The following is a 9562-nucleotide window of genomic DNA, read 5'->3' as shown; positions in this document are numbered from 1 at the left end:
CTATCTACCTTCCTTTTTCTCACTCTCTCTATCTACCTTTCTTTCTTTCTGTCTTCCTATCTCCCTTCTTTTATTTCTCTCTCTCTCGATCTACATTTCGCTCTCTCTTTCTCTCTATCCACCTTTCCTTTTCTCTCGCTCTCTCTCTTTATCAACTTTTTTTTCTCTCTCTCTCTTTCAGAGCCACAACTTGATTACATTTGTTAAGTTATTATGGTATGGCACATTTCCTTCCTTTATATGTATTATAGCTCATATAACATCAGCAAGTAAATTAGAACATTCCTACAATATAAAGACCACTCTATATGCTTATATTTCTTTCATACGATTATTTTGAAAAATTATAAGTTTTTAATAAATTTCATCATTTATTTAAATTTTGTATATAGTTCCACAAAGTCAACTAAAGCCTCTTGTAATATTAGCATCAACCAAAGTCAATATTTTTTTCTAAAATTCAGACAATCACACATTATATAAACATAATCAAGTAAATATCCTAAAAATGATTATAGTACATATAAATATAATTATAACAAAATAAATAATAACTATTGAAATTAAAAATCAGTGTATTCGTACCCTTATCATTCTTTCGCCCCGTGTATTGTTTTGCTACTGGACGGAGAACTGATAAGGGCTCGGATCGCTATAGCAACAATAAAAATATGTATTTGAAATTTATTAATATTTTTTTTATAGTATATGAACCGATTGTGATTCTTAAAGGTGTAAAAAGTAAATGTCAAATCATTATATTTATATTCAAAGATTATGAAAATGTCGATGAAATCTGCTAAATAATAGTAAGTGAAAAGTAAAAGGATATTTTGATCAAATGCTGAAAATTACCTTTCATTATATCCTGTGTAGCATACATGTGAGTCATGTGAACATGTGAACATCACTATTTGACACATGTCACTTTTTGTTCACTTAAGCCGCTAATCAGAATCACTTATAACGCATTCACACCGTCTCATTTAGGTAGTTTTGCTCATTATAGCCACTAATGAGAATGATTTATCATGTAAAGTGCTTTCATATTAATGAGCTCATTATTATTAAATCAACTTATTTAAGGCGAAAAAGTTGGAATGCAATCCTTATAAACAAATTTCCCATAAGGAAAATCACCAAACTTTTGAAATGTGTCACATGTTTTATATGTAAAATGTAAACAAACAACAACTAAGCTTTAAACAAACGCATTGAAGAAGTAAATACTTAATAAAATCTTTCTTTTTATTAATTGAATATAAAATTGATATATAAAAAGTATAAAAATGGTATTATATATCAATTATAAACAAAATTTTTTTTTGTGATATATTATTAAGTGAAATTTATAAGAGTTTATATAAGTTCTGTCAGCTGCATAAATGAGCTAATAATAATGTGAACTCATTAATATAAATGATCAAGTGTCTAAACAGTTTGAATGTACTATTACCACACAAATAGTTTTCAAATAAATGAGCTTATTAAAAATAATTCATTTAAGGCGAAAAATGACGAATGCAACCCTTAAAATAAATTTCCCACAAGGGAAATTATATAAATTTAAATTATTTGTCATATGTTTTATGTGTAAAATGTAAACAAAAAGCTACTTCACATGCATAAATCAGCTGATGCAATATCAGCTGATAATTTTATCTACAATAATTGTTGCAATGGAAGCATGATATAAGGTTAATATTAATTGAATAATTTGCATTGTGAAGCTATTCAATTTGAACATTTGAAATTTAAATCTAAAATTATTTATTAAATAAAAAGTATACATATATATTACTAATTCAGTGTATAATTGGAACCGTTTTTGGTAAAATAATAGAAATGCTTTAAATTAAAATATAAACTATTTTTAATTATTTAGATATATTTTAACTATTCAATCCCTAATCCAAGGTTTTAAAATACTTTGAAGATGATTGATGAAAAATAACAAATCTGAATGAACACTCCAATTACGTAAATTCAACTTTAAAGCAATTCATCTATCATTTCAGATATTCACTGAACTCGTTTCTCTTTATCGTCCATAAAAAAGAAAGTTCTATACCACAAAAGCAAAATCAACCACAAAAATTCAAACTTTTAATACGAAATAATTAAAATCCCTAAGCTTGTAAGGATATTCCAATAGCAACTTCACGTAGCACCTTTGGAGAACGATAACCTGAAACAAACGTATCGCTGTCATACAAACTGAAATACAAAGTATCCCAGTTGTGTTTAGTTGAATCGTGGTAAATGCAGTTTCCAGTTCGCGTAAAGCAATTGGACCGAAATTATTACATTTGCAGAGAAGCTCAGTAACATTTTGCAACTTCCTTGAGGCACTGATTTTAGTAATGGATTGCTATGAAAATCACATTGTTGTGGAATAAAAATTCCATTACACTGAGCAATGTTAATGGAAAGCTCTTAGGGATGAAAAAAATATCTGCACAACTTCATAATTTCTAATTTAATTCCGCTTGGACATTGAAAATAAATATAAATTTTTTCAAATGTTGGAAAATTGGTAACATTTTTAGATTGGAATAACATAAGTTTAAACAGTTGAAAGTTTAATTCCAAAAAAACAAACATACCCTTGGCTTTTCCAAATGTAACTGCAGAGATAAGAATGTAATATAATATAATGTAATATAATGTATAATAGTAATATGTAATATTAATTTATTGTAAAATAAAGTTTCCATTGCAAACTGACGCATACTAATGGTTCCATTTTTGGGTCTTAAGTGAACAGCGTCTTTCACGAGATGGACTACTATATGAAGGAAAATCATATAGTTTTTTCTCAACAGGGGGCTTCATTGTATTATTTTACATCCAACATCGCAGTTAAGTCTTCATATTCTTCCAGAAATAAATATATGCGATTAATATAATTTGCGATTTACTTTTAAGAAAATAATGCATTTTTGAACCCATCATCAGTAAAGACGAGAAATGGGTTATCTATAATAATGTGCATTACAACAAATCATGGAGTGAAAATGATACACCGGCTCAAAGCATCTTAATTGCCGATATTCATCAAAAAAAGTATTATTATTATCTGTTTAGTAGGATTTTAAAGAAATTGTATCTTTTCAAACATTTACCGAACAACGCATTCAATCTCAACCATGTGTCTAATCGCTATCACCTAAAGGACCTGAAGGATTACAGTTAGCATCTTAAATCCAACCAATTCAATCTCCATATAATTGTCTGATTGTGATATCTAATTGTTATAACCTAAAAGACGTGAAAGGCTATAGTTGGCATCTTAAATTCAACCAATTCAATCTCAACCATATAATATAATCATATGATATAACCTAAAGGACCTGAAGGACTATGGTTTGCATCTTGAAACCAATTATTCTTTTCAACCTTTCTAAAAGCAAGAAAAAATGTTGTACTGCCTTTCGCATAAAAGGCAATGCTCTACTGCAACTACGCAATTAGTTGTATTATCACAATTTATATAACTACATATTTTTATTGGTTTATAGTGTAAAGTATATTGGTACTCATTATACCTATGATGTCTTTGAACTCCAGAGACTACTTTCTATGGATTCTACATAAAGTAGTGAAAAAGTTAATTTATTAACTTCTGCAACCCTGTTTAACAGTAGGTTCATGTATAAATTTTTTTTTTCATTTAGCATAAAAAGGAAGATACTAATTCACTTCATACTTAAATGCTGAAAAACAGATTGTCTAACAGAATGAAAGACACAAAATGATTCATCAGATTATGTTCATCAAAAGCATTTAGGATTTGTAGAACTACTACGTTTCTTATTACATTATATGTCATTTGAATATCCTTTATTAGGGTAAGACGATGAATGCTTAAAACCCAAAGTATTACGAAAAATATAATATATTAACTTTTCATGTCTTTTCATCACTTTCATGGATGAGAAAACCATTTATTTTATCAAAAACTTAGTACGTTATAGGTACAATTATAGGTTATAGGAAAATTGTAGGTCGTTTAAATAGCCTTTATAGACTTAATAAAATCCTTTATTAGAGTAAACCGATGAATACTTTATACCCAAAGTATATTACGATGAATATAATAACTGAAATATTAAATATTTTCAATATAAATTTGTCATGAGAAAAGAATTTATTTTATTAAAAACATAAGAAAAATCAAAATTCATTTGAACAATTTTCTCCAAATATTGTATATAAATCACATACACTCTCTTCTCCTTTATTTTCTATTCTCTTCTGTTAACAGAAACTGAAATATTAATAACCACAACATGCGTGAAATAACCGCTACAAGTCCCAACATAGGGTTACCATCAGAAACAAAGGGACTACCAAATATCTCAGTGGCCAAGAGTACAGAGTTTCATTTATTATTTAATTCACAAATGCATTTCATCCATTTACCTAGAAACTATCACCAAGTGTACTCTTTGCTCGATACGCTTTCAACAATCCAACGAAGTAGCTATCCAACCCCACTGCAGAGTGTCAAGTTCGCAGATACGTCAACTGCATACAAATATGTAGTTACCCTCATAAGAAAACTTGTGAAAAATTGCACTTCAAGTTCAGCATCTTACAACGCACACCTCTGGGAGTAGAAATATTGGTACGGAGTATGGCTTAGAGTTTCAAAGTTGATGTCATGTAACGCCAACATTCATTTTCCAATTATTGGTTTTGTTCCGTGTTGGTTTGTGAATGTCATACATCGGAAAGGTAAAGAATAAAAATGCACTGAAAAAAAATCGTGAAGACGAATGCGTACTTCCATGCAGCATTCGGTGTGATACCTAAACAATTCAGAAAAACTCAAAGAATTCGCAGACATATGAGATTTCGTAAAATAAAATAATATAAAAATATTTTTTGAAGTCTTGTTAGATTGTTTTTGTGTGTTGCTATAATTTAACAAATGATATTTAAAAAAATATATAACAGGTTTTATTAGTTTTAAAATGATTTATTTTTAAACAACGCTATAATTGGTTGATCGGAGTGAGCCATGAGTCCAAAAAACCTTTTGCATCATTTTCTTGCCACATCATCGTTTCCATCTGAAGATTTGGTTATGTGTGCAGGAAATTCAGTTACATTCATTTGAATTCATATATCTTTGTTACCTCCCAGAATTTATGAAAGACCAATTTAAGACATACACAGAGGATTGAATAATAGTGCTCTTCTCTTCAAGCTGATTGCTGCTGTGACAGTAAATATTGTAAGGAATTTCCATTATGTTTACAGTCACTATGAAGGCATTACCTCTATTTCCGCTTACCAGCTCAATATAGTATTCAGGCCATAATGTCGTAATTGTCTTAACTAATCTAGGACTATCTCATGTTCAATATGAAGTTATTATAGGTCCTTTCAGTAGTAGGATAATGCAACGTTATTGTCATAAAGGCCATAATATCGATATTTTCTTAACTAATCTAAGACTATTTCATCGTCAACATAAAGTTATTAAAGGTACTTTCAGTAGTAGGATAATGCAGCGAATTCTGGGTGGCAGTTTTTCCATTTTCAAGGTCTTGAAACTCTTATAAAGGATACAGTATGGTTTACGTTAAAAGTAATTCGATTTCCTTGATTTGTGAATTAAAGGATAAAGTGAAAGGTTATAACTGCTGTATTGAAGTATGACTCCGAAATGTTGTGAAGACCTAATTGCCATAAGGGCTTAACCCCACAGTGTTCTGTGGGCATCTATTAAGCAGATTTATTAAGATAATTCGCCGATAAACACTCTATTAGAAGAAATTCCTAGAGTATCAATTAAATGTTTTTTTGTTTCTATTTAACAATATGTCTTTTTTGAATTACTTTTATTTAAAGCCTAACAATAAATTTTAGAATATTAAAAACTAATAACTAATAAATTATTTTATATACATATGCTGCAGTGAATTCTAAAATGAATTGTAAATCATTTTAAGTAATCAAGGCTTCTTTACCAGATATCCACAAATTAAAATGAAATGTTTAGATCTAACTTCTTAATCTATTGTTCTTTAAGTCACAGCAACTGGTTGAATAAAAATGACTCAACATAAAACAAGTTTCCTGAGTAACTTTAGATGTTAAATATAGCCACTATGACATTTCTTTAACGACCCAATACTGTATGCTTGACAATCGAAGATGTTAAGGTACTAAGTATCGAGAGATACCAGATATCAACTGTGGTAAGGTGCCGTAGCTGAACACCCATTTGCAAATAGTAATTTTTCAAAACAGTACAGGGTAGTGATTAAATAATTTTAGTCATCTTTATATTCCTTACCTCAGAAATACTTTAATCCCTATTCCGAAGTGGAAGGTGAATTCAGGTAGCTCAGAATAACGACGTTGTTTTTGAAAGTATATTTTTGAAAGGATTAATTGTAAACACTTTCGTCTTAAATGCGGTGTGAAGATTGCAGCGTCTAAAAAATCTAACCAAGCTCACATACAACGATATTAGAGAAATTATCGGTCAACCAATTATTATTTGGCGGTTTACATTAATCAATATATTCAGTTCATTAGCATCAACTGGGTATTTTTTTAAAAATGATACTCTTGGGGGGAAATTTTGCAAAGAAGTTTTAGCATTAATATTCTATTAATATTCTATGCTCTCCACACATAATACTTAATATAACATATAGTGAGTTCATTTAGGTAAGTTAATTATTTTTATATTTCACATATTTTGATTAACATTCAAGCAAATCAAAATTGATTAAACTTTCAAAAACTAAAGTTTTCCATTTAATATTCAGTAAAACGAAATAATCAATGTCCTTTCTTCGATTGCACTTAATTTAGTAACAAGTGTCAGCAACAAAATTTGTGCTCTTTAAGCTTAAGTGACAAAACTTTATCAAACATGAAAGTTACAGTTGCTCTACTCAGCGCCATATCCCGAAGTGGAAGTAGGAGGAATAACTGTTGAAACTAGAACAGTCAATAACAAATAAGAAGCATACACACAGGCGCTAACAAATGCTGAAATAATTTACAGAAAAACACTGTCGACTGTGCACACTTCGTGGCACTTGAGCTAAATCAAAGGAAGTGTTTTTTGGCACTGAAATATCAGCATTACAAACACTAATACGAATACAAATACTAACACAAATATAATAAAATTGTGTAAGTTTCACATGAGATAATGTGAAACAAAAGTGTTTAAAATGGCTTGAGCACCTTCACCAGAAGCCATGCCAATATACGCTGCCAAGTGTGAAGAAGTCATAGTGTTGGAACTTCAATAAGCTGGTATATGCTTTACATCCTTAGTCTATATATTGGGTGTTCCATCTGTTTTGTGGTTCTCTATTTCTTCATTTCGACTTTCTCTAATCATGATTTCTTCAACAATTTGTGCCAAAATCTAGAAAAAACTATAAAACCAAAAACTTAATATTTTTGTTTATTTACAGATTGGGCTCCTTTCTCCTCTCTGTGCTTTTCTCCTCCCTGCAAGGAACAAGAATTGCAATTTATTTGTAACGAATTTTAGTGAAATCTTCCTTTCTGAATGGGCAAATGGGCAATGGCAGTGCTTCTTATCGCTGAGCGTGTAAGTTGGCGCGTTTTATTTGTGTACTTTCCTGCCAGCAACAGCAGCAACTCCACTAATTCGACATGAAAAACGAGCTCCATTTTTGTCTGATCTTGGGAGTTGAATTTTTCAATTCCACACCATTTTACGCAAAGTAATTCATTCAGTTTTTACTTGAAATTCCTTGGCGTTCGCTTGAATCTTTTATCGCTGGAAAGCAGAGTGCAACGTGGTTGCAATAAACAGTCAAATCTTGATGTTCTTGTTTCGATGTTTAATGTTTTTGGTGTTCGAGAATTTTTGAGTTAAAAACTTTGGAAGTGAATTTAAATTATAAGCACATGTTTGAAAAACAGTTTCTGGATTTACTATTCCAATTTAACTTATAAATTTAAAAATCCGAAATATAGTTACAAATTCTTTGGTTTATTGAAGCAGAAGGGACTATATTCATAAGACCGAAAAACAAATTAATAACATACAAAATTGGTTTGTTAAAGTAAATTTGTAGTTGGTGAAGTCGAGAACAAAGAACATCACTATAAACTGTCAAAATAAAGTTGATCCATATGCATATACTTGCTTGCTTAATCCATATAACTTATATTATTACACTTTAATATTTTTTATGACAATTCTGTAGTAACCACCGGCTATAAACTCCCGAGAATAAGTCTAAAAAACAATTTTACACCTCAACATTAGTTTCCTTCTATAGCTGGAATGATCAGCGCTTCCTTAACATTTCGATATCTGCCTTGTAGAAAAATGTATGCTTGACCTCAAAATTGGTGTGAATTTTAGCGTTAATTTCTTTACTCTGGACAAATATCTTCTCTCTACAACATTTTGAGGTACGCGACAATTAGCACATTTAAGGCAAAAAATGTGAAAAGCAATGAACAAAAAATTGTTAACAATGTTCTACGTAAATTTAAAGAACCAAAGTCAGTAATGCAATTCTGTGGTCATCATGAACAATTGATCTTCTAAAGGTGCATCCACATCCAAGCGAACGCTTGCGAACGAACGAACTTTTGCAGGTTCCATTATCTGCGAATGTTCGTTTGTTCAGAAGCGTTCTCTTTGGTGTGGATGTATCTTAAGGTATCGTAATTGCAAGCAACCCCCAAGTTAATTATCTAATTTATCTATTTATCAACATGGACTCGACTTTCCTTAGAAAAATCCATGTAATGTGGCATAACTAATTATGAAGTCACAATTTTCAAAATTTATATGTTACTTCCATTTGTTTTAATATTCGCATAATATATAGCGTATCTCAATATCAACAGAAAATGTCTATGATATAGAAATTATTATAAGCTCTATAATAATACCATCTTCTGCATATATAACATAGTATTATTATTAGTTAATAGATTTCAATATACTGAAGCTCTTCAGTTAAACACATATCTCCCATTGTCTCCAAAAGGAAGACAATTTTTTTAAAACAAAATTTTTTGCTCTTCATTGAACAGAATGAACAGTATGTGACTGACAGTTGATGTCCACTCAAGAATTTTATCCGTACTCATTAGATTAATAATGAAAAATTTTTTATTCTTAATGTTTGGACCGAGAACTTATCTCACATATAGATATAGATATACATTACATTCTAATGTCCTCTCGAATGGTAAATTTGGGATAAATTTTTTAATCAAGATTGATTTTTGGTGCAATTTTTACTTTCGATTGATAAATCTCGATGTATCCAGATTATCCTGAAACTCACAGTTGTTTTATGACTTGACAAATAAAATGTGTTTTGATTTGTTATATGTATTTATGAAAAATATAAATGTCTACTAACATTAGTACAAAAATATTAGATCACTTTAAAAATGTTCAATTGGGCAACAAAGTTTAACTGCTCAAAATTAAATCTAGATTGAATCCAGATTTAGCAATCAAAAGGTGCATCCCCACCAAAGCGAACCCTTGCGAGCATTCATAGGTAATCATACCTGAAGAAAT

This window comes from Teleopsis dalmanni, chromosome 2, assembly GCF_002237135.1.
Source record: "Teleopsis dalmanni isolate 2A chromosome 2, ASM223713v2, whole genome shotgun sequence".
NCBI lineage: Eukaryota > Metazoa > Arthropoda > Insecta > Diptera > Diopsidae > Teleopsis > Teleopsis dalmanni.
This window is presented reverse-complemented; position numbering follows the sequence as displayed.